We start from the raw sequence: 25,320 nt of genomic DNA on the forward strand, positions 1-25,320 counted from the left end.
GAGTTGGAGGTTCGGTGCCTTGCTCAGGGACACCTCGGAAAATTGAACGGGCGACCCTTCGGTTCCATGTCCCAATGGACTGAGCTACTGCCATCTAACTTAACTTCACTGGTCTTACCCTTAATGTTGAGGCAGAAAGAAACTCCCATATCAGCTGCCCTCAATTTTGAAAGACGTCAATATGGGGCAAGATGACAGATGCATTAAAAATAAACCCTCTATTTTAGTGGATGGCAGATGTTGGCCTCCTCACTGCTAACTTGGCCCGTCTTGGTGTCTAAACGTGGGCTAAAACTCTGCAGATCTGTTTCTTTTATAGTCTCTTTGGAAAGTTGTAAGCATTCACTCACAAAAAAGTACAAGTTTACATATTTCTGATGCAAAAAGTTCTAAAACTCATGAATGGCAATACAGTCAAAATTCTATTGACAATCAGTCAAAATATGAAACACCATGATGTTTAATATTTGATAAGCATGGATATTCAACTCACTTTGTTTTAGGGTGGATGTGGACTTTTACATTCATTATAAATGTATCTCATTGTTAAATGTGATCAAGCATATTTGCAAACATTAATCATAAATGTTACCCATTTTGTTGAAAATGTAGGTAGCCTACTTACTTTTAGCAAAGTTCTTCTATCTGGCTTTATCTCATTCTTAATTTTAGTGAATGTTGGAGAAATCTACAGATGCAAATAGACCAATTATAGCAGAATAAGCTGTTTTCTTACCACTAGTCTGAAAGAAGAAATGTATCAGGCATCAAATCCCAAACTCAAAAAATAGGCCAGTACAATCAAAAGGAAATGCCTGTTGTGTATCACCTTAAGTCTTTTATTATGCTTTTTCCTTTTGCTTGCTTCACCTGAATCCAACCGTACAGTCAGTACGCCAAATCTCTCCTATTATTTAATGTGTTACTTGAATTTATGGAGTAATTTTGTATCTTCATTTTGATACGTACATTTAAATCATAGCACCAAGTACATGTTAACTAAAGTCATGTGTTGACCTACAACCTGTGAAAAGCTTGTAAAATGTACCTGGGCAATGTGAGTAAAATTGGGCGACGCCCCTGATGACGTCAGAGGAGTTTGCGCACGGTACAGATATTTGAAAAAAAGCAGACGGTTCCAGTAGAAGAGATGAAAGCATGAAAGCATGGACCCTCGTCTAATAAGAATACTCGTGGATTTTGAATCATGTAAGTATATTTTTGTACTTTATTAACTCTGTACATCCCCGTTAGCTTGTCAGCTTAATATGGATATCAAACAAATGTTAGCTAACGTCAGTGTTTCAGCTTTAGCAATTTAGCTAGTTAGCGTGTTTTCTAATTTAGCCTGCTGTCATGGACGAGGCACACACAACATATTAGTAGTTGCTTCAAATTAGTTAACAGTTGGCGAAATTCACCGTTTTGAATAAAACTTGTAGCAGTGGGGGGCACTAGTAGTTCAGAAGAGTTCTTTTGTTGATGGTGTTCGCGCTACATTTTCAAATGCTGCTCGGTAGTTAGCAGTGTGTTGCCAAACTGAGTTTTCCTTTTTTTTTTTTTTTTTCACTTAAATTTTTATTGACATTTTTATAAACATACAAAACCACATACAGTTCAGTATACACTTGAATTAGAAACCCATTGAAGAAGAAAAAAGAAAATACAAATAATAATAAAAACAAGCAAACAGTGACATGGAAGCTTTCTATCCTATTTTAATGCAACATCATGGTCTGGTTCCAACTCTCAATTTGTGGTGTCGTTCATTTTTCTTTTATATTCAACCCATTTTTCCCATTTGGACTCAAATTTCCCTTCCTGGACCCTCAATATGTGTGTGAATCTCTCCATATCAAATATTTCCTGTACTACTCCCAGCCATTGCTCCTTTGTAGGTGGATCTGCTTTGTACCATGCTCTGGTATTGTTTTCTTGCTTGCAGCCAGCAGCACCTTAATCAGGTATCTGTCCCCACCCTGTGTGTTTTCCTGCACCAGATTCCCCAAGTATAACATCAGGCCGGTCTTAGGAACCTCATAACCTAATATCCCCTTCAATACTCCCCATACTTCCTCCCAGTATCCCTTCATCTTTTGGCATTTAAAAAAAATGTGTGTGTGGTCTGCCCCCACCTCGCCGCATTGCCTCCAACATGCGTTCTGTTCCGGGGCATACCTCCCTTTTATCTTTGGGGTTATGAAGTATCTGATTATGTTTTTCCACCCAAATTCCCTCCATACCCTTGACCCAGTAGTTGAATGCTGCACTCTACATACATTATACCATTCTTCCTCTGTCATATCAATCCCGAGTTCTTTCTCCCACTTTTCTTTTATATATAGAGTTGAATTCCCCCTACTCTCCAACAGAGCTTGATATAGAGCTGAAATCACCCTGCCTTTCTTCCCTTCATATGCTTCAATCATTACCTTAATTACCCCATTTTGTTAAGTGTTTTTATCCATTTTTATTTCTTTTATATAATAGTCTCTCACCTGTAAGTATCTAAAATGGTCACCCCTTTCCAGATCGAACTTATCTCTTAGATATTGAAAACTCTGCATTTCCCCTTTTTCCACCATCCTACATAATGCTGTGATGCCCCCTCGGGCCCATCGTTTAAAACCTGCATCTTCTTTTCCCGGCTGGAATTTATTATCATTTGTTATCCATCTCAAAATCTTTGTCTGTTTTCCTATTTTGTATCTCTTTATTACCGTGTTCCAAGTGTTTAAAGTGAATTTTGTGATTGGGTCTAATACGTTTTCCTTTGTCCTGAATAATTCTTTATCCCCGAGTAGTTTTTGAATCTGGTAGTTTTCCCCATTTGTTTCGATGTCCTTCCATTTAGCTACGTATTCCATATTACACCAGCATGCCACTGTTCTGATTTGTGCTGCATAATAATAATCCTGGAAACTCGGCACTGCCAATCCTCCTCTCCCTTTGGGTAGCTGCAGTGTCGCAAGCCTAATCCTGGGCCTTTCCCCCCCCCAAATAAACCTCGAAATCCATTTATCCCATTCCATAAATTGACTTTGTGGAATAGATATAGGTAGTGATTGGTAAAGGTACAGTAGGATAGGCAGTATATTCATTTTAACTATTTCAATTCTTGAACTAAGGTCTAAGGTCTGTATTGTCCACCTACATAAATCCCTCTTGATATTCTGATTGATCTGTGTATAATTTGCATTGTATAATTTGTCTAACCCTTTTGTGATGTTAACCCCTAAATATTTAATTGTATCCATGTTCCATCTAATTCTGTATTTGTCTTTGATCTCTGGTGTTGGTGTGTAGTTTAGTGCTAAAATGTGTGTCTTTGTCACGTTTAGTTTGTACCCTGAGTATTGTCCATATTCCTCCAGTAAATCCATCAGTATCAGGAAGCCCACGTCTGGTTGCCCCATGTATGCTATCAAGTCGTCCGCAAATAGTCCCAATTTGTGTTCTAAACCTCCTGCCTCAACCCCCTTTATATTCTGGTTCTGCCTAATTGCTTGGGCCAATGGTTCAATGAAGATATCAAAAAGTGTTGGGGAGAGACAGCAGCCCTGTCTTGTCGACCTCTCTAATTTAATCCGATCCGTCAGACTACCGTTCACTTTCACTCTAGCTGTTGGTTCATGATACAATGACACATGATACATTTGATTGACTTTTCATTAAATCCAAACTTTTCTAAGACATTATACAAATAGACCCAGTTCACACTATCAAAAGCTTTTTCTGCATCTATACTCACTAAAATTGCACTTTCTCCCCTCCTTTGGGCCTCCTCCACTATATGAATTGTTTTCCTTATATTATCTTGTGTCTGTCTCCCTCTAATAAAACCAGTCTGGTCCTCATCTATAATGTCGGGCATGAATGTCTCAAATCTTTTCGAAATTATGGACGTATACATCTTGTAGTCTACATTAAGTATGGATATTGGTCTAAAGCTACTACATAATTCTTTATCCTTGCCTTCCTTGGGAATTGTAGTGATGATAGCCACTTTCCATGACGGGCTATCATAGTATATTTAAATGATGCCAACAGTAAGGGGCTTAATTCCGATTTGAATATCTTATAAAATTATGATGGCAGCCCGTCGCTGCCTGGTGACTTACTATTTTTCATTCTACTAATTGCATCCCCCATCTCTTTTTCTGTAATATCTGAGTTCAATAACCTATTCTGTTCTTCTCCTATCGATGGTAGGTCCAGCCCCTCTAAAAATGCCTTCATACTCTCTTCCTCTGCTGCAGTTGGTTGTGCGTATAGTGTCCTATAATAATCCTCAAATGCTCTCTCTATTTCCTCCGGCTCTCTAAGTAACTCATTGGTTTTAGGATTCCTAATCTTATGTATAGTGTTTAATGTTTGTTGTGCCCTTATCTTTCTAGCCAATAATTTATTTGCTTTGGGCCCCCCTTCATAATATGCCTGCTTTACAAACCTAGCTTTCTTCTTCACCTCTATTAATAATATATTTTCTATCTTCCCTCTAATGTCCTTAACCTTCCTAAGTGTCTCTGGGTCATTTGTATTTTTATGTTGCCTCTCTAATTCTTTTAGTTGCCCAGTTACATTTTGATAGAGTTCCAGTCTGGTTCTTTTAAGGTGTGCTGTTTGTGCTATTAGTTTCCCCCTTAATACTGCCTTTAGTGCATCCCACAGAATAGTTGGGTCTACTTCCCCGTTATTATTTTCCTCCTTATTACGTATTATCTCTCTCTTTATTTCTTCCACTAACCCCTTATTGTTTAATAGACCCACATTCAATCTCCAGACAGTGTTCTTCCTCCTACCATTTAGATTCAATGTTAGATATATTGCACTATGGTCAGACAGGTCTGTAACACATAATCTACAGTCTTCTACCCTATATTTATCTCCCTTTGACATAAAAAAGTAATCTATCCTAGAGTAGACTGAGTGCGGGTGTGAGTAGTGTGTGTCGTCTCTATCTAGTGTGTGTATATCTCTCCATATATCTGTGATTCCTAGTTCCCTCAGTTGTATGTTCATGTATCTGACAATGTGCGTCCTAGCCTTCCTTGTACTTGTTGTATCCAAATCATAGTTTAGTACCACATTGAAGTCCCCCCCGCAAATCAGGATTCCTTCCATTTCCACAGCTATGATATCAAACAATTCCTTAAAAAAAGTCTTATCGCTGTCCGGTGGGGCGTAAACATTAATTAGTGTAACCATTTGTCCTTCCATTTTCCCCTTGATCACCACATACCTCCCCTCTCTGTCATATATTTCTTTGTTTATTTCAAATTTTACTGAGTTCCCAATTAGTGTAGCCACCCCTCTCCTACCTTGCTTAAATGAACTATAAAATGTGTTGTTATATCCATACCTTTTCAGTTTTTCATGTTCTTGTAGTGATAGGTGAGTTTCTTGCAATAAGATAATCTGCATCTCCTCCTTTCTAAATTTGGTTAATACTTTCCCCCTTTTAATCGGATTGTTCAAACCATTGACATTTAACGACACCATTTTGATTCCCCTACGTTGCATTATATTATCCCTTCAAAACATATTTTCGTTCCCTCCATGTCACAAAACACAATATAGTAGCAGCAACCGCTAAGCTAAACAAATACAAATTAAACATCAGAACTTGGTCTTCCAAGGTTTTCGGGGTTTTTAAAAATATCCCCCTTTCCCCCGCTGGTGGGTGGAAGGTAAGGCCTCTCCTAGTGAGAGGGCCCCCCATAGTGGCGGAGATCTCTCCTGTGGCTGATCTCCCAAGCTCACTATAATTGTCCAGCGTGTGGTTTAAACTCCGGAGCTCCCGGCCGGAACTTTGTGAACATTTTTGATATAGTCTTTAAACCCCTGGTCTCTGTATTGGCGATGGAGGTGATTCTATGTTTCTAGTGAATTAGCACTTCTTTAAATTAGTCCGAATCAAATCGTAAAATGTTATAGATAAATAATTCCCCAGCCTGCATACATGTCCATACAGGCTCCTTTTATAAAAACAAATAACAATCTTACTTACTCACCCACTGCAGTGTTTCAAAGTGGCACAAAATAAAAGGCTATAGCATTTATAAGTAACTTGGTTAAATCTGTTTGTGTCTGTGCTGTCTTTTTCTGATCGCCGTGGCCCGTCCCCTCATCCTTCTGTCTTTTCAACGCCGTATCTTGTTCCCTCATAGACTACTCATCAACACCCTCGATACGGTGCCGGTCTTCCCTCACTCCCATCTCGTTGTTGTCTCCCCGCTCTCGTCTCCGAAGTCTGGTCCACTTGCGCGCTGCCTCCAGTCTCTGCAGCAGCGTAGGTCTCTCTACTCCCTGGTCCGGCACCTGCCAGCCTCTCTGCCGCATCGCCCTAGCCGCGTCCTGAGCACTCTTATACACTATCGTTCCTTCGTTCCAGTAAACCCTCAGTGTGTCCATTGGAGATTGAAAACGAATCCCTTTATCTTTGAGAATTCTCTTGAGCCCCACATATTTCCGACGCTTAACCGCCACCTCAGAAGAATAATCGTGGTCGAATGTCACTCTCCGTCCCTTCACTTCCATCGCCGTTCTCCAGGCCGTCTTAATGACGTTCTCCTTGACCTCGAACCTCAAGAAGTTGACAATAATGGCTCTTGGGGGTTTGTCTGGTTGTGGTTTTGAAGCAGGTGCCCTGTGCGCCATTTGAATCTCCAACTTAATATCCTCCGACATTCCCAGCTCCTTGTGAATTAACCTGTCGACGTACTCGGAGACCGAGTCTCCCTCTATTCCCTCCTTCAACCCCCAGATTCGTATATTATTTCTTCTCGACCTCCCTTCTATGTCGGACAGCTTATCTTGGAGCTTGGTTTGTTGTTCAAGAGAGGCCGTAATGATGCCCTGCCTGGACGTCGGTACTCCACTCCTCGACCCCAGCCGTACGCTCTTCAAGGATCTCCATATCCTTCTTTTGGGCCCGCATCTCCGCCTCGGTGGTCTCGAATTTTCTATTTGTTTCCTCTCTGAAGCTATCAAACCCTTGCTTCATATCTTCTCCGTGTTTGTCCATATATTCTCTCAGTTGTCCCATTTCGTCACGTACTCCTCTTAGATTTTCTTCCATCCGGCTGCCAATTTGATCCAGTTTAGCATCCATGTTGTGCTGGGCTTTCTCGAGTTTATCCCGCATGGCATCTAAGCTAGTCTGCAGCGCCGACATCCAGCTAGGTTGCTCGTCGTTGCTAGCTTTAGCGTTAGCCGTTAGTGGCTGACTGTGTTCCATCTGGACCTGCATCTCTCCCGGCTGTTTTTCGGCTTTCGTCTTTTTCTCCATTCCTTTCTTATTTACTAATTTGCTCATAACCTATTCTTCCAACTTCGAATCACATTTATTGTGGTTTACTTCCTTTTTGAACTTATTTGGCCGGGAGCTCCTCTTAGCTGCTTATTGCCTCATGTGTAAACCGGAAGTCTCTAAGGACTTCGAGTTTTCCTTTTACTGTGGAAGCCAAGTCAGTTCACTCACATGCATCCGACTGTGTGTAATGCACATGTGTTCTTTTATTTCCTGTGTACACTGAGACAGATAGCGGCATCAGATTCTTAAAAGAATGGAATGTCACATTCACTGCCATGGACGCTGCTCTGTGGGCCAGTCTGTGATGCGGCCAGAGGGGTGATCCAGGAAGACTACTGGGAAGTTCAACTGTTGGTGCCTCCTTCTGTCGCGCGTTACATTGAAGTTAAGGCATACTCTTTGTCTCCAGTATCTTTCTGTACTTACAGTAATGTGTGTTCGCTACAATAATCAACATGTCTGTTAAACAGCACCACGTTGAAGTTAGACGGAAGCCGTCCTCCCGCCTGATGGAGCTTCTGGAAGAGTCTGCAGAGAGGAGCTGATTAAAGAGAACCAGGTAAATGTTCTGCTTGATTTGTGTTAAAATGTGCCTGCTGTTCTGTTTGTACATGAATATCTCTATTCTCTAAAGGTAAGTAGGCTACATCTTGCCAGTATGTGAAAAACCTCTTCAGTCTCCAGTTTTTAAGTTAACATTTAGATAAAGTACATTGGAATCTAATTTGACTGTATAATATTTATATATATTTTCAAACTTACTCAATTTCAATGTTTAATATTCTGATTCAAAATGTGTTTTTCAGGAGAATTGATAGTTTGAACTTGTAGAACCCAATGATTTAATCAGGTTTACTTCCTGTTGGGAACAAGGCAAACATTTTAGGAACTGAGATTCCTTACTTGTGGTCATACTTTGACCGTAACAAATAAGAGTTCATATAAATTCCCATATCCACACTGTAGCTACTGCATATGATAATAAAGCCTTTGAAGCTTACCCCATCCCCTCTGCTTAAAAAGAACATGGCTTCTTAAACACTAAATTAAATAGCTAACTCAACCCAATCAGTTTTTAGTAAATTCACAGAAAGGTTTACAGTATTGTATGTTAACACTGATTTACATGTTTTGACAGAATGGAGGCAAATATATCGTGGAAAAAGGACTATGCTGAGTGTCGTGAAGCTCCATGTCCCCCATGAAGTGCAGCAAAAGAAGACGCCACACCTCCCAACGTGTCCATCTCCATCGAGGGATCGGCGGTGCTTGATGAGGGTGAACGCCTGCCTTCTGCTCACGGACATCATCCATGCAATGAACTTAAAGGCCCAGTGAAGTGTGCACCTGTGCATGATCTGTTATGCTAATACGTATAGTAATGACCAAAATTGTCCATTGGAACCCATATCAAAAAATGTTGGAATAGCAACAAATTTGACGAGTTTTGAATTTTCCGGGGAAATCTGCAGTCGACCTTCGCCTTCGTGGGCGTGGCTTGCGATCTACTGCGTGACGTCACGAGATGGACGCCGCTGCACTATTTACATTCACCACCGTTCGTTTTTTCTCTTTTTCAAAGTCGAATTTCTCAACGTTTTTGAGCTAGTATTTTCCTGGAAAGTGTGTCGGAGTCGACTGGAAGTGATTGCCAATCGAGAAAACCTGACAATGGAGGTGACAGTGAAGAAAGAGGGATGAAAAACACAGGGGAAACGATGCATTGCCGCTGGCTGTAGTAATGTCAAGTCTGCCGAAGTGGCGATGTTTCTGTTCCCAAAAGATGAAGGTGAGCCTGGCTGGTGTCATTGTTTCGTAGATTATTTGATTGATCATGATAAATAAAGGCCAGTGGTCGATTCGAGAGAGAGAGAAAGAGAGACTGACAGAGTTACAGGGTTGTTGTTAGCATCTGGTGCTAGCTCGGAGCTAACGGAGATTAGCTGTTTCAACAATAAGGAGAGGGAGAGTGCTCTCCTGTGGGACTGAGAGAGATAACGTCAGCTCAGGGAGGTAAACTGTAGCCTAAGTTATCTCAGTGGGTTTGGTCATCTATGTAAACAAATATTTCCATCTATGTAATATTAGTTGTATAAAATAGGTTAAGAAATCATTCCAATGTTTTTTGATTATTGAAATATATGTTTCATATGAGTGTTGAGAGCTGTATCCATAAATCTCTTAATGTTGCCCTCAAAGTGCACCAGATTGATCACTTTCCTCATCTATCCTGTCCGAAAAGCTGTCCAAATCAATCATTTCTCTCACACTAGTATCACTTTCCAGAGTCTCCGCCATGTTTACAATCGCAACTGGGTACATCTTGTGACGTCACAGCCACTATCGTCTGCAACTTCCGTTAGGCTCAGACGGCAAAATTAATAATTCATTAATTCATTAATTATGAATTATTAAAAATTATTTTAGCCATGAACAGGCACAATGATATGTAAGGAATGAAACTGCCATTTCATTTTGGTGCAAAAACATGCACTTCACTGGGCCTTTAAGTAACACATCAAAGTTGAAATACGCTTCTGTTGTTTGCAAACATCTTTCTTAAACTTAATTTCCTCCAGATTTCTCTTGAAAGTCCACATGTTTGCAGAAATAGTGGTGTAATGTTGAGGTACTTGAGAATGTTCTTTTCGTTGCACTTTATACTCCACTACAAGTCAAAGGGAAATATTGTACTTTGTGCTTCACTATCTTATATAGAGTTTATCAAGTATAAGGTTCTGTTTTTTAATTTACAAAAAAATGTAAATATTGTTAGAAATCCTTGAGCTATTACGTTCTCAAGGGTTACTACAATTATACTTTTACTTAAGTAACATTTTCATTACCAGATTTTCACTTTTAATAGAGTATTCCTACAGGGTGGTATGAATATTTTTACTGAAGAAAAGGCCCGGATACTCCTTGGACCTCTGACTGACAGTATATCAATATCTTTATGTGCCTGCTTTGTTTAATTTAACGGATGTATGTGCAGTATTTGTTAAAATCATTGTAAACTGTAGATTAATCATGGCTTGTATCAGACAACAGAACAAAAATAAATATGTTTGTGTTGTCCTGTTGTTTATGTCTCTGCTTTGATCCGCTCTGTGTTCATGTAAATACACACAGATCAAAACAGAGACACAATATTGTGTGTGGGGGTGTGTCCCGGAAAGCGACACTTGATACTGGAAAGTGGAGGATATTAATGATTGTGTTACATTTTAGCAGCGTTGCACATACCATGAATATGGGGGAGATGCCGGACAAATCAAGTAAGTACGGTGGCCGGCCCAAAACGCATACATAAGCAGGAAACACCTGCAAATAATGAAATGAAAAACGAACAAACCCTGAAAACAACTACAAAAGAAAAACGCTGCATTTACAGAAATGATGCAAGCTAAATAAAACACACAAACCCCGAAAACAAACCCAACAAAAAAACGCTGCAAATACCAAAACGATATGCAAAGTCCAAAGCACGTTCAAATCCCAAAACACATACAAAAAAAAAACATTCCGGAAGTGCTCCAGGCCTCTAGGGGGCGCGTTACGTGGAACAGATTGATGTCTGACCAGACGTAGAGAGAACGAACAAGAGTGATGGAAATCGGGAGGAAAGAAAGTTCATTTAAGTGGAGAAAGATATAAGAAGGTAAGTTTTGATTTTATACATAGAGCGTCATATTTATATAGCTAGCGTTAGCGTGCCTAACTACTACACCAGCTGAGGAGAGGAGAGCTTCACGTGAAGAGAAGATAAAGTGAGGGAAGAACATTATTCAAAGAGATGACAAATCAAGTGCAGGCAAATAACACGGGCCATAGTGAGTGCCGCGGAAAAAGGACATTTGAATTCTTAGCAGTTTGTATGTATGTGTTTGTGTATAGATGTTGCAACTATACAGAGCTTTAGCAATTACCTGTAACTATGGTCATGCTAATAAAGCTATTGCATTGAGAGAGAGAGAGAAAGAGAAGTGATAACATGTGAAGAGGGACAAAGTAATCACAGGATAGTATGCATTAGACATCCTCAAGAACAAATATAGCAGGGTGTCCGCGGGGTCTTAAAAAGTATTAAAAGTTGATAAATCAATTCAGCGAAAATTAAGGCTATTAAAAAGTATTAAACGGCATTTTCCAAGGTATTAAGAAGGTCCACAGCAACGACAACATGAAACACCCTTTAATTTACTGAAACGACATGTCGGGAAACCCCCCAAAGCGGCCCCATGCATAGCGCGCCGTAAAATGCTGCTTATTATTTTAAGTTTCGTTGCCTTGCTCCGCTCTGGGGGGGGGGAAGGAAGAGACTAAACGACTACGGTAACGGGTCCCAAGGTGGGTAGACCGGCATACGCAACTCTCTGGGGGTCCAACGGCTCCGTGTGTAAGCCCTAACGATGAAATAGCCCGCCTCCCTCTCCCCGCGTCTCCTGCTGCTGCTGGGCTGTCAGAAGAGGGGGAGGAAAAGAGAGGCAGGCACCGTTTATTAAATATTATTATATTATTATACAGAGAACAGAGTCGTTATCAATTTGTTTTAAAGCTCAATAAATAACAAAGAAGACCTCTGACCGGCACTTTTCTAATTTTGTACGGAAGATTTAAACTTTAAAGGACCTGTTGACCGGCGGAACATTTTTTTTACGGAAACTCTGCCGCACGGTCCCCTCGTTCCTTGGAAGAGGCGGAGAGATGGGTGTTTTTGATCTGCTGTGGACTACCGGAGAGATATAAAGCAGGAGAACACGCCGTCCACCGCGGAGAATAAACAGAAGGGCAACCATGCTCCGGGGTCTTCTTCGCTGCTTTTGGTGTATTTCGGGCGGCAGCAGCGCCACTTACAGGCCTGGCATATGTACTACATCATTTCCAGCATTTCCAGCTGTCTAGTGTGAACGGACACGTTAATGAATCGAATGCGTGTGAACGGAAGCCTTTTTTGCGCTTGCGTATGAGTTTTACCGTATGCGTCCTCGTGGGGCCGGGGTCTAAGCCAAACTATCCGGTCACAGAGATCTGCTATTTTAAAGTAAAGTCAACACATATCGACCCTAAATATAGTCTATATTAAGAACGAGAAAAGTCATAACATATATATCCTTTTTTGTAAACATATGACAAATGTGTGAGGGTGATGACGCCAGAGCATCGTCCTATGTGCAAGGGCTTAGCCCCGGACAGCCCCAGCCCAATTTAACCCCTGGGTATTTGTGAGGGAGCTCCTATATGGCATTACCCCGCTGAAGCTCACCAAAGTTTAACATATTTCATAGTTCAAAGTTTTGTCAATTGTTTTTGTTTATTGGTCAAATAATGGTTTCTAATGGTTTCTGAGGAGTTTTACTGGAATGAAAGAGCACAGAGTCTACAGAAGCAAAAAAGCAGCATACTGCATTAAACCTGACCTTCACAGAGAGGTTGAAGTTCATGTGGAGAGGAGGCTTCAGTAGTCTGTCTGCACTCTGTTTAGTTTTGCTATCTTACAATCAATATAGTAAATGTGAAGTAAAGTGTGTTGCCAATGTAACCGGTTAGAACTCAAAGTTGCAATGAGGTCTTAAATTGTATGGAAAGGGTCTTAAAAAAGGTCTTAAAAGGTATTACATTTGACCTCAGGATTCCTGCATATACCCTGTATAGAGAAGACATTCAAGGAGAGAGAGAGACTAAACACAGATTCAACGGTAAACATGATGTATCTTTCTATTTATTTAGCTAACCACTATTTAGACTATGTGTTTTTGATTGACTTGATTAAATGGATTTACTACATCAATGTATGTATTTTCAGGCTGCCATGTCTTGTCCTTTCTGTGGCCATCATCTGGGGACAGTTCAAGTGTTCTGTGGCAAAAATGTACAGTTTTTGGCAGAAGTTGAACATAACAGTAAGTTCACTTTTTTTATTGTATCTGTTTCAAATGCAAGAAATAAGGATTCAACACACTACTCTGTTTAGAATACTAATTGGCAGATGCATACACTAGTTATCAGCATGAAGGACACATTTTTTCATTGTCTGTTTATGTGAAATATGTAAAAGCCATCATTAAATTGTAGACCAATGCATGATTAAATACACAAAACATGTGTATAATATTATACATTCATAATTGTGTTCTATCTTTATAGAGAACATTATACATTTAGAATCAGATTGTGAGACAGTGAGTGGCTGGGAAAGTCACACCGCCATGGGGCACAAACAGTTGCTATGACATGATGTTTTCTTCATTCTCAGGCATTCCATAAGGAGGGTCAGGAACTCACACTTGGGAACACCAGTGTCCACTCCATCCTAAGTTTGTCCCTCATCATCAGTGAACTTAACTGACATCTAATGAGAGGGGTCGAATGAGGCACCTTTGAAGCCGCGGATTGCTCCATCCCACACATTGGCTCTATTAATATTGAACCTGTTGCAAGATAATAATAATAATAATAATAATGGATTACATTTTTTATTAGAGCGCTTTTACAGGTGCTCAAAGCACTTTACAATTACACATTACACATATTAGACATGTAAGAGTCATTACTGTGGACATTACCCACAGGAGCAAATGCGGGTAAAGTGTCTTGCCCAAAACACAACGGCCTGACGCAGTGGCGGCCGAGGCGTCAAACTGGAGTTCACCAACGCCCCTTGATCTGATGACCAACGCTTTAACCACTGCGCCAAAACCGCCCCGCTGATGATGAAGATGTATTTGTTCTTTTTGCAGAGAGTTCTGCAACAATGTCCTCCGCAGTCAGTTATTCTGTGCTGGGAAAGACAAAGTGATGTATTTTAATATTAAAGGATGAAGCTAGTAATAAGATTAACAATTAATACCGTTGCTCCATTTTGGCTTCTGGCTCAGACTGGCTATCAATAATGATAAGTGCATACCCATTTGTGTAGTTGCTGCAGTGAGAAGACGTGAATAATTATTTTCAAATACATAATATATGCATGACAATCATATTTACAAAAGGATGTCGATCCTCTTCCTGTTTTTTTTTAATACATTGGGTTCTAAACTGACAACAGTACTTTTGTCAAACTCCTGCACAATCCTTGTAAACATTTTAAATGGATGCAACAAACAATATCTGATCTTTGAAAAATATTTGCGGGTGTTTTTTGTATCGTCTTCACTAAGATGTCAGATATTGTGGGTGTCGTTTGGAAATGTATGAAAGTATAATTGTTCTGCTTCCTGGCAATGTTACCCACTGTGATTGGAGGCTATACAAACAAACAAATGTAAAATAAAGATACACACCACACAACTGTGTCAAGATGCAACTGTCAACCTCGTTTACCTATAGAAGTTGTTCTGACCCGGGGCAGACTGGACCTCTTCCTGGAATGGGGTTGGTGCTCTATCCTATCTGTACCCAGGAAATAAGTGCACACAAAGGGATTTATTGATTTCATGTTCACAAATTCCAACTTACATGGTATAATTACATTTTTAATTAGTCTTACCCGATCAGACGCTGGTTGTGGGTGCCTGAGAGGTCTGATAAAGGTAAACAACAAATATATTCAAACTACTGTACTGTTAAAAACATTCTGCTTTTGTGGCACAAAATAATATATTGACAATGTTTTATTTTACCCTGGCAAACTGTTGTCCATTCGTGGAGTGCTCACTTTTGGAACATTTGGAATGTCCCACAACTGCATACACACAAATGACTGACTGAAATAAAAATAAATTCACTTTAATTAAGAATAGATGCCACGATAAATCCAAACTGACCAAGGTACATTATATTGTTGACCGTCCTTTAACTCTCACATTAGGATTTACATCGGGGCACAATAAACCAACTCCTCTCTGCACCTATAATATATCTATATGATGTCAAGAGTTACATTTAGGTGCAGAGTGCTGTCTCTTGACTTGCAAACTCTTTTACCAAACAAAGCTAACGCTAGCTGGGTAAATATGACGCTCTTTGTATTAAAACAAAACTTACCTTCTTATATATCGACTTTTTACACTTCGATCTACTTTGTTTCCTCCGGCTTCAATTTGCAGCACTCTTGTTCGTTCTCTCTATGTCTGGTCAGACATCAATCTGTTCCACGTAGCGTGCCCCCTAGAGGCCTGGAGCACTTCCGTAATGTTTTTTTTTGTATGTGTTTTGGGATTTGTACGTGCTTTGGACTTTGCATATCGTTTTGGTATTTGCAAAAACGTAAACTAAATGAAATGTAATGTAGTCTAACCTGGTTGTTCGTACTTGATATAAACAGTTATTCTCACTATAGAGCCAAAACAGGAGTAATGTGGTCCCTTTTCCGTGCTCTGGTCAATACATTTTGAATCAGCTGAAGCAACTCAACTGACTTTTTGGTACACCCTGATAATAAAGATTTACAATAAGCTAGCCTTGAAGTAACAAATGCATGGACTAGTTTCTCTGCATCGTTTTGAGGCAAGCACACAAATACAATCATAACATCATTAGAAAAGGAAATGATTTCATGATTTTTATGACTGTGATATTTTTGTTTTCTTTGATAAATGCGGAGTTTAAGCGCATAACAACCCTGCCCCTCCAATCAACGTTTCTCTCTCAGCTGGATGTGCTATCTGACAAAGTTCTGAAGGTTTTTGAGAATAGAGGAGGACAGATAGGCCAGCGTCTGAACTGTATTATGTCAAACATGACTCAAGTAAGAATTCATTTTAAGGAAATGATACATCAAGTCAATAGTGTACAAATTTCATTGAGCAAAATAGATTCTTTCTTTTCTTATTCCCCTTCACTTAGGTTGATGTCGATTTAGCCCGGGATTGTCTTCTCAAGGGGCTGTGTGTGTACCTCAATGAGAGAGTTTGTGGTCAGTAGAAGTAATATTTCACCTTTTGATATTTTTGTTGGGCGTTAAAATATGTATTTATTGAAACACCACATAGTATATAGCCTAAAGTATGTGTTTTTTGTTTAATTACATTACATTACATTGCATTTAGCTGACGCTTTTATCCAAAGCGACTTACAATAAGTGCGTTCGACCGTCAAAATACAAACTTGAAGAAAACTGAATCATATAAGTACATCAGGTTTCATAGAGCTAAAACATTTCAAGTGCTACTCAACTGGCTTTAGATAAGCCAGTCCTTTATTAGTATATAAGTGCTTTGTTAGTAATTCTACCGCTCGAAGTGGAGTCGAAAGAGATGAGTTTTCAGTCTGCGCCGGAAGATGTGTAAGCTACCTGCTGTCCTGATGTCAATGGGGAGCTCATTCCACCATTTTGGAGCCAGGATAGCAAACCCACGTGTTTTTGCTGATGGGAACTTGGGTCCCCCTAGCAGTGCGGGTGCAGCGAGCCATTTGGCTGATGCAGAGCGGAGTGCACGTGCTGGGGTGTACGGTTTAACCATGTCCTGGATGTAGGAAGGGCCAGATCCATTCGCAGCATGGTACGCAAGTACCAGTGTCTTGAAGTGGATTCTAGCAGTTACTGGAAGCCAGTGAAGGGAACGGAGGAGCGGCGTGGTGTAGGAACATTTAGGAAGGTTGAAGACCAGACGAGCAGCTGCATTCTGGATGAGCTGCAGAGGTCGGATGGCACATGCAGGTAGACCAGCCAGAAGGGAGTTGCAGTAGTCTAGGCGTGAGATGACAAGAGTCTGGACCAGAACCTGCGTCGCTTTCTGGGTCAGGTGGGGACGTATTCTCTTGATGTTGTAAAGAGTGTATCTGCAGCAGCGGGTTGTAGCAGCTATATTTGCAGTGAAGGACAGTTTGTTATCTAGGGTCACACCTAGATTCCTTACAGTCTGAGTCGGGGAAACAACAGAGGTGCCGATGTTGATTGTTAGGTCAAGAGTGGGACAATCGTTTAATAGCCAGACTACACTGAAAAACTAGAGGGCTTTTAATTTAAAACGGATACAGGGAATGAAAACATTTTTATCAGGTCAGACAGGAGTATATCAGATAACAAGGAGGCTTAAAAGTACTGAAATCTGACCAACTGTACTTGTTAAACACAGGGACTTAGTAATCGGTATACAGTTGCAAGAAAAAGTATGTGAACCCTTTGGAACTACCTGGATTTCTGCATAAATTGGTCATAACATTTGTTCTGATCTTCATCTAAGTCACAACAATAGACAAACACAGTCTGATTAAGCTAAAACCACACAAACAATTATATGTTTTTATTGAACACACCATGTAAACATTCACAGTGCAGGTTGGAAAAATGTGAACCCTTGGATTTAATAACTGGTTGACCCTCCTTTGGCAGCAATAACCTCAACCAAACGTTTCCTATAGTTGCATATCAGAACTGCACAACGGTCAGGAGGAATTTTGGACCATTCCTCTTTACAAAACTGTTTCAGTTCAGCAATATTCTTGGGATGTCTGGTGTGAATCGCTCTCTTGAGGTCATGCCACAGCATCTCAATTGGGTTGAGGTCAGGACTCTCACTGGGCCACTCCAGAAGGCGTATTTTCTTCTGTTGAAGCCATTCTGTTGTTGATTTACTTCTGTGCTTTGGGTCGTTGTCCTGTTGCATCACCCATCTTCTGTTGAGCTTCAATTGGTGGACAGATGGCCTTAAGTTCTTCAGCAAAATGTCTTGATAAACTTGAGAATTCATTTTTCCGTCGATAATGGCAATCTGTCCAGGCCCTGAGGCAGCAAAGCAGCCCCAAACGTTGATGCTCCCTCCACCATACTTCACAGTTGGGATGAGGTTTTGATGTTGGTGTGCTGTGCCTTTTTTTCTCCACACATAGCGTTGTGTGTTCCTTCCAAACAACTCAACTTTGGTTTCATCTGTCCACAGAATATTTTGCCAGTAGTGCTGTGGAACATCCAGGTGCTCTTTTGCAAACTTCAAACGTGCAGATCAAAACACATTTTATGACCAATTTATGCAGAAATCCAGGTAATTCCAAAGGGTTCACATACTTTTTCTTGCAACTGTATATACTGTATGTATTGATTTGTTAGATCTCACTCTGTTCCTTTTGTGACTGTGCGCTCTGCAGGCAGAAGATGAAGCCGTCATTCTGCGGTCCATTCAGGGGATTACAGTGGGACTTTGTCGTCAAACACAATTCCACCATGAGACCAGAGGACAGATTGTCCTGGAAGGCCAGCATGTACTAACTGATGTGGACAACATTGCATTAGCTGCTACCATGCTGTTTGGACTAATGTATGCAATGAAGCTGAACGACCCCCCTAAAGTGAAGTGTACGTTCGAAGTGCTCCAGCAAATGTTAATGGAGCTAGACGGCAACATGCTCTCCAAGAAAGCCCAAGCGTTTAAAAACAAACAATTTGAGTGAGCTGTTGCCATGGACCATTGTGCACTTTTACAGCATTCATACTGGACTTTCATCGATACAACTGTCTTGCACTTCCTTTGCTCATGCTTTTTGCTTGATTTGCATGTTTCAGAAATGTGGGTTTTTCCTGGGGTCATGTGTTTTCAGAATGTACCCCTTGTCATGTGTTTCAGAATGTACTAATTGTACTAATGTACTAACTTCAAAACGTCAGTTCTTGTTTTTATTTGTAATACTTTCTTTAGAGGTGAGAAACCAGGCCATTATTATACTTCCATGTATTTTTCCAAAGCAATGCCATTGCTTTTTTGTATTAAAGTGCCCTTTCATATTAGCAGGTTACTATTTAAATAATGGATTTGCAAGAACATTTCCTTTTTTCGGCTAGGCGTTGACATTTTCTATTAATTGTTTACTATGAATGAGTTACAAAAATAAGCCTTTCTTTGCCATTTGGCACAATAAACCTTTATTTTGGTCGGGAGAATAGTTTCCTTTAAGCTTGCTTGCTGTGTTCTAACACAATAATGTATATGTACTAGGGACGCACTGAATATTCGGCCACCGAAAATTATCGGCCACAAATGGTTAAAAAGCCGAAAGGGTTAAAAAAAAACTTTCGGCCGAAAGGGTTTTAGCACCGAAAAAATATCACCGAATGTCAGAGAACAGGGTTACGTTGATCATGCTCCGCATATTTGTCCGGTTGTTTTGATTTAGAGTGGTGGAGTAATCCCGAAGTGGTGAAAGTCTTTGCAGTTACACCCCCTCGAGAAATGTCAGCTGAACACGTTTTACAAATTGCAATCCGCGCCTCTTTCTCTGATATTTTGAAATATCTCAAAGCGGCAGACATGTTGGCTGTGAGCCAGCCGCGAGCATGCGCCGTGCTTGTCGCCGCGTTTTGATTACGTCAGCACAACAACACGTTAGGTTACCAAACTTATAGGTGCATTTGTTGTTGTTGAAGGCATGGCTGTTACAGTCTTTATTTACACTATTTTGGTGTAGGCCTACTGGCCTAGATGTTTATGCAGTTTTAAAGCACCTTGGCTTTGTTCTGAATGCACTTTGTTGTAGTTATCCTACAGAGAAAAGAAAATGCACTTGACTTGGAATTAATGTACAGTATGCATTCAAAGTGCTGAATAAATGTTGTATGGAACCATAATAGTGATTATTATTTAAGTTAAGTTTTGCCATAATCATATATTTTTCCATAATCAGGTAGCTGAACAACATTGGTAAAAAATGTATACATTATATTATATATATATTTCTATTAATCATTTTCGGCCTTTTGGCATTCGGTTTTCGGCCAACTGTTTCCTATTTTTGGTATCAGTTTCGGCCAAGAATTTCCCATTCGGTGCACCTCTAATATGTACATGCATCACAAACATTTTCTATTTCTTCTATTTCTTTATTTTCAATGTATTTGTTAATTCTCCTTGGGCTGCATGATGGAAAAACCAAAAGCTCATCTGGATGTGTGGTGGTTGTTAATATTGTTTTATTTTTTGAGAAAAATACATGAATGTTGTTCAAAGAAATGTGTTTTTCTTTATTGACTATTTGTTTTAAAAATGTTATGATAAATGCTGTAGATATAAGAGATTAGGATGGATCCTGTAGAAGAATGTACGACATGAATCTTATGTACCCCTTGAGCACTAGGTAGATTAAACAGAAAACTATAGCATGTAGTTTAAACAAAACATGAATGTGGCTTTAAAAGGTACAAATGAAATATACTGAGTATATTAAAAGCCTAAAATGAATGGAATGGAATAATGGAATAGTTTTGAGTACACATGATTTTAATATGTGCAACCGATCTCCATGATTTTTATTACTTAAGTCCAACAGACTTTTTACAGTGAAGCTTCAATAAAGAAATCATGTTGCTTTAACAGGTACAAGTTAAATATACTGAGCATATTAAAAGCCTAAAATGAACATAAAAAAGTCATGTTGGTTAAACATAGGGTAAATGAATATACCTATATTAAAGGAAATATTCAAATGAACATAACAATTTCATGTTTCTTTGACATAACATAGTTGTGTGTCTTTAACATAATGGAATAGTCTTGAGTACACATGTTTTTAATGTGTGCAACCCGTTTCCATATTAAAATCATGTTAATCCAACGGCCTTTTTTTTTCAGTGTACACAACATTTATTGCACAACTGTCAGTGGGAGAGCGATCCCTCCTCTGTTGCTCTCCCCAAGGTTTATTCCATATTCTGCCCATCATTTTGGTTGTTATATGTGGAGTTTTTGCCTTCTGCTGTGAGGGTCTAAGGACAGAACGTGTACAGTCTGCATATATCCCCCTTCTGAGACACATGTGAAATTTGCTAAATTTTGTAAATATAGTTTGAATTAAATGTGACTGTATATTATAAAGATAAATACAATCATAATCATTTCCCTTGATGTTGCTGGTGTTTACTTTTGGTGAGGATATGTATAGCCTGTCGTTTTGACAAATACATATCTTGACGTATCTATTTCCAATCCAATCCAACTTTATTTATAAAGCACTTTAAAACCAAAGTGCTGTACAGAGAGATACATACAATATAAAATCACACAGCTCAGCTCACAAAACATAAAAATAAGTATCATGTTATACTTATTTATCAGAAATAATCTATTTTGAATAAGTATTTCGATCTTTCTGTGTGTACAAACATATTTTAAGCACTCATAAAAACGATTCAAGCCCTTCTTATAGTTGGGTCTAGAACCTCAATTCCGTGACCATTCTTCTGCTAAGATGTTTTGACACTTGATTTGACATCATTGGACCTTTTATAAAAAATATAGACCCAAGGTCCCTCCCAAAAATCCCGGCAATTTTTGCTAGAGGGCCAAATCCAAGATGGCTGCTCGCGCCATCTTAAAAAATTAACTTTTGAACCAGAGCGCCTAGAGTCATGTGTAAATGCACTTTTTGGGGTAAGTCGGCCACAAGGATTCAATTTCTGACATCAGTTTGGTGCGATGACATCGTTCGGACCCACAAATCCAAGATGGCCACCATCCGGTCGAGAAAATATACACGTTTTGAACGGGAACATGCAGGATCACGAGGTACCGGTCACGGCAGTAGAACAAGCACTCACTGTTATAAACTGAAGTATATATATGTACTATATATGGGGGCGGAGCTTCCTACAGGCGATATAGGCGTTTGCCTAGAGCGCCACCCAGAGGGGGGCGCCACAAATAAAAAATAAAAATAAAAAAAGTTTGCTTTGCGCAGTTTTGGCTCTATATCTGCAACCATTATTTAAAAAAAAAAAATAATAATCTAACATAAGGGAAAATGAGCCAAAAATCTAAAATGGTCGGTCGGTCTAAGAGCCTCAGCTTTAAGTGTTCACAGTCAGAACATGCTAGAGCGCTGTGCATTGATGGGTATCTGTCAAGTGTTTTTAAAATTGAGCGTTGAGGAAAGAAAGACTAACGTTAGAGAACTGTGAAGAGGCAAAAGCCATCGGGGCGCACTATAAAAACAGAAGAAAAGAAGAAGAAGAGAAACGTGCCAAGTTGAAAGGTAGGCTATGCCATTTTGATTGTATTGTCAACATTAGCGAATGGATCATGTAATCTTGCTAGTTAGCCAAGCCAACGTTAGCTAGCCAGCGTTTGTTATTACCATTCAGTAGAAACTGTCATAAGGCTATTTTTGTTGTGTCATGACATAGAAATATTAGTAATAATAACAATGTTAGTTTTGGTGTAGCGAGCTACACGTTAAGTTTACCTCAGAAAGCAGATTGACTATCCGAGTCAAAAATTTGCCAAATTCAACCCTGTCATAATGTGCGCTAACGTTAGCTAACTAGCTCAGTGGTTCTCAACTCCAGTCCTGTTGAATGTTTTCGTTCCAACCCAGAACTAACACACCTGATTCAACTGTTCTAATAAGATAGTCATAGCTCTTGATTAGTTGAATCAGACCTGTCAGGCTGTCCAAATGCTTACTAACTAAATAATAGCTACATTTAACAAATGGAAATTATTCTTAATTTCTTATCTGCCCCCATATCAATATCTAATACGTAGGCCTACTTGTGTTTCTTATAGGGATTCATGAGTATGCCGCACGATATGGATCATAGCTTGTGACAATGTCCAACATTCCGTGTATCCTGCAGTGTGGAAGGGTTTGCAGCAAAGCCACCGATGCCATTACCTCAATTGAAAAATGGGACACTCTAAAGAACAATACAGAGTTATGGAGCGGTCTTGACAAGTTCGGAGACGTCCATACATCCATCGACTGGGATACAGGTCCCGTCGGACACTGTGTCCATGATACATGTAGGTTGACCTTATGCAATGCCACAAAACTGGAACAGGCCAACAACAGACAGAAAAAACGAGTTGTCGATGAATGCCAAGCTCAGTCTTCGTCTACGTCTGACATTAGTTCCACAGCTGCAACTCCATCTTTCAAGCGGCTGCGATCTAGTCTAGGGCTGATACACGATAAAAATAAATGTGTGTGGTGTTGTAAGACGGAGTCGGCAAAACATCCAGAATCAAAGTTGGTCCTGATTTCGTACGATCATGCATGGGCAGCGTTCAAGAGCCATACGGTGGCTCTGGAAGATGAACTAATGCGCGACAGAATCAACTGTCTGATCAATTATGCAGCTGATCAGCCGTATGCACTTGAGATCAGATATCATCACAAATGCTGGTTTAAATATGTTCGTAACTACCAGAGAATGAGTGAAGATGACAAACTTCCCCACATGCACAATGTCACTCTCCGTGAAGCTCAGACAATTTTCTTTGATAACATCAGAACAGTTATCTTTGATGAACATGAACTAAGGTCACTGCAGAGCCTCCTCAGAGATTACAGCTCTATCGTTTCTCGGTATGGATTCCCAACATCTGGAGTCAAGTCATCCTACATCAAAGATATCCTGACCCGGGAGTTTAAGGACAAGATCGGCTTCCACTCTCGCCCTCAGAGAAACCAGAGCGACCTAGTCTATGACACGTCTGGGAGCGGTTCATATGTCGAAGCAGCGATCTCCTCTATTGGTGTCAGCAGTGAGCAACTGGTGCAAAATGTGGCTGCGCGGCTCAGAGAGGATGTCAAGTCCATCAAACTCGTCCCATGGCCTCCACGAGTCGAGGAGCTAGAGGAGGAGGAGGAACTCCCGCCTCTCGTTTTGCAGTTGCTATCGGCTTTGCAGGGGAAGCATGGGGTAGATCTGTCTCCAAGCACACTTTCTCTCACCTCTCTCATCACACAGTACATTATAAAGCGACCCACCACTACCGCCATCAATGCCACCGTCACCCTTCACGGATTGACTCGTAGCAAGGAGCTTGTTGATTCGTACTACAAGCTGGGCATGGGGATCAGTTACCCGAACGTGCTTCTGCTACGTGATGTTTGGACAATGCATGACCTTGAGCGGTGCTCGGTCTGTCCGGCAGAGATCGCTGAAGGGGAACCAAGCATCAGTATCATCGACAATGACGATTTTCGGAACGATACATTGACAGGAGGAGGTACTTCACACCGCTGTAATTGGATGTTTCTGCAACGCGAAGAACGTCTTGTACATAAGCATGAGGCAAACACCCAGGATGAGCAACCGCGGATCAAACATGCCAAGACTGTCTCGGACGTGCTGACTGAGAAGGCCTCTGAGATGCAAACGGTTATGCCATATAGGACCGTCAAGCGTGGCGAGCCTCCGATCCGTCCTAAGCCTACTACTGTCTCATCGAGTACTGAGCCTCAGCGGCAGCGAAGCATTATTCATGCCCTTGCACGTGCTGATGTGAATGGTGACCGCCCTGTTGCAGCCGAACAGAATATCCCTTCGTACAACGGGTTTCACGCTGGATTGAATATGTGGCAGGACAAAAGCAAGGCTTATTTTCATACATCTTACAATCAACCGCCCGACAAGTCAGTTGTGAAGGACGTCATGGACAAGCTGGTTGCCATCATCGCAACTAAGCACATGCCCTTTGCCTTCTTAGTTGGAGATCATCCCGTGTATGTCCTCATCACCCTGCTCAAGGCCGAAAACCCAAGCAAATTCAGTGCCATTGTACCTTTTCTTGGTCCCTTCCATACACAGTGTGTGATGATGAGTGCCATCTACAAGCGGTACAAAGGTAGTGAACTAGGTGAAGTACTTGTCGCGGCTGGAGTTATTGCCGATGGCTCCGTCGATCGTGCACTGAAAGGCAAACATTATAAGAGGGGGCTACGCTGCTTGCGACTCATGTACGAGGCCCTTATGTGTCAGCTGATGAAGGAGAACCTCGGGCCCGACCTGGCTGATGAGACGAGGGAGAACCTTGACATTCTGAGAGATACGAGTCAATCAGAGGAATCCCGCGCTGATGCTCATGTGGCACTAGAGAATGATGCTGACCTCAAGAGCCTTGTCACCAACATGTTCATCCACGTTGAGGCCAGTGACATGGCAAACTACTGGAGGGATTTCCTGTCCATGACAGACGCGCTCATGCAGAATGTACATGCGGTCCATATATGCAACTGGGATGAGTATGTGAGCTCTCTGCGTGCGATGCTGCCATGGATGGTAGCTTACGACAACAATAGATATGGGAAGTGGCTGCCAGACTTTTGGGCGATGTTGACAGCTCTCCCTG

The 25,320-nt window shown here is 40.6% G+C and overlaps 1 long non-coding RNA gene across 5 annotated transcripts; it reads left to right on the forward strand.

Moving 5' to 3' along the window:
- Nucleotides 1–1,127: 1,127 nt before the first annotated feature.
- Nucleotides 1,128–20,678, forward strand: LOC307020138. Of its 5 annotated transcripts, XR_013802779.1 has the most exons (6): nt 1,128–1,209; nt 7,544–7,874; nt 8,454–10,593; nt 15,909–16,004; nt 16,103–16,172; nt 18,344–20,678. It is a non-coding gene; the product is annotated as an uncharacterized lncRNA (long non-coding RNA). The 5 variants fall into 5 exon arrangements; XR_013802781.1 differs by lacking the exons at nt 15,909–16,004; nt 16,103–16,172; nt 18,344–20,678 and adding exons at nt 13,572–13,632; nt 13,888–14,726 and having other exon boundaries at nt 8,454–13,218; XR_013802782.1 differs by lacking the exons at nt 15,909–16,004; nt 16,103–16,172; nt 18,344–20,678 and adding exons at nt 13,122–13,218; nt 13,572–14,726 and having other exon boundaries at nt 8,454–13,014.
- The last annotated feature ends 4,642 nt before the right edge of the window (nt 20,679–25,320 follow it).

The sequence above is a fragment of the Notothenia rossii genome (assembly GCF_949606895.1).
Source record: "Notothenia rossii genome assembly, chromosome: 9".
Taxonomy (NCBI): Eukaryota; Metazoa; Chordata; class Actinopteri; order Perciformes; family Nototheniidae; genus Notothenia; species Notothenia rossii.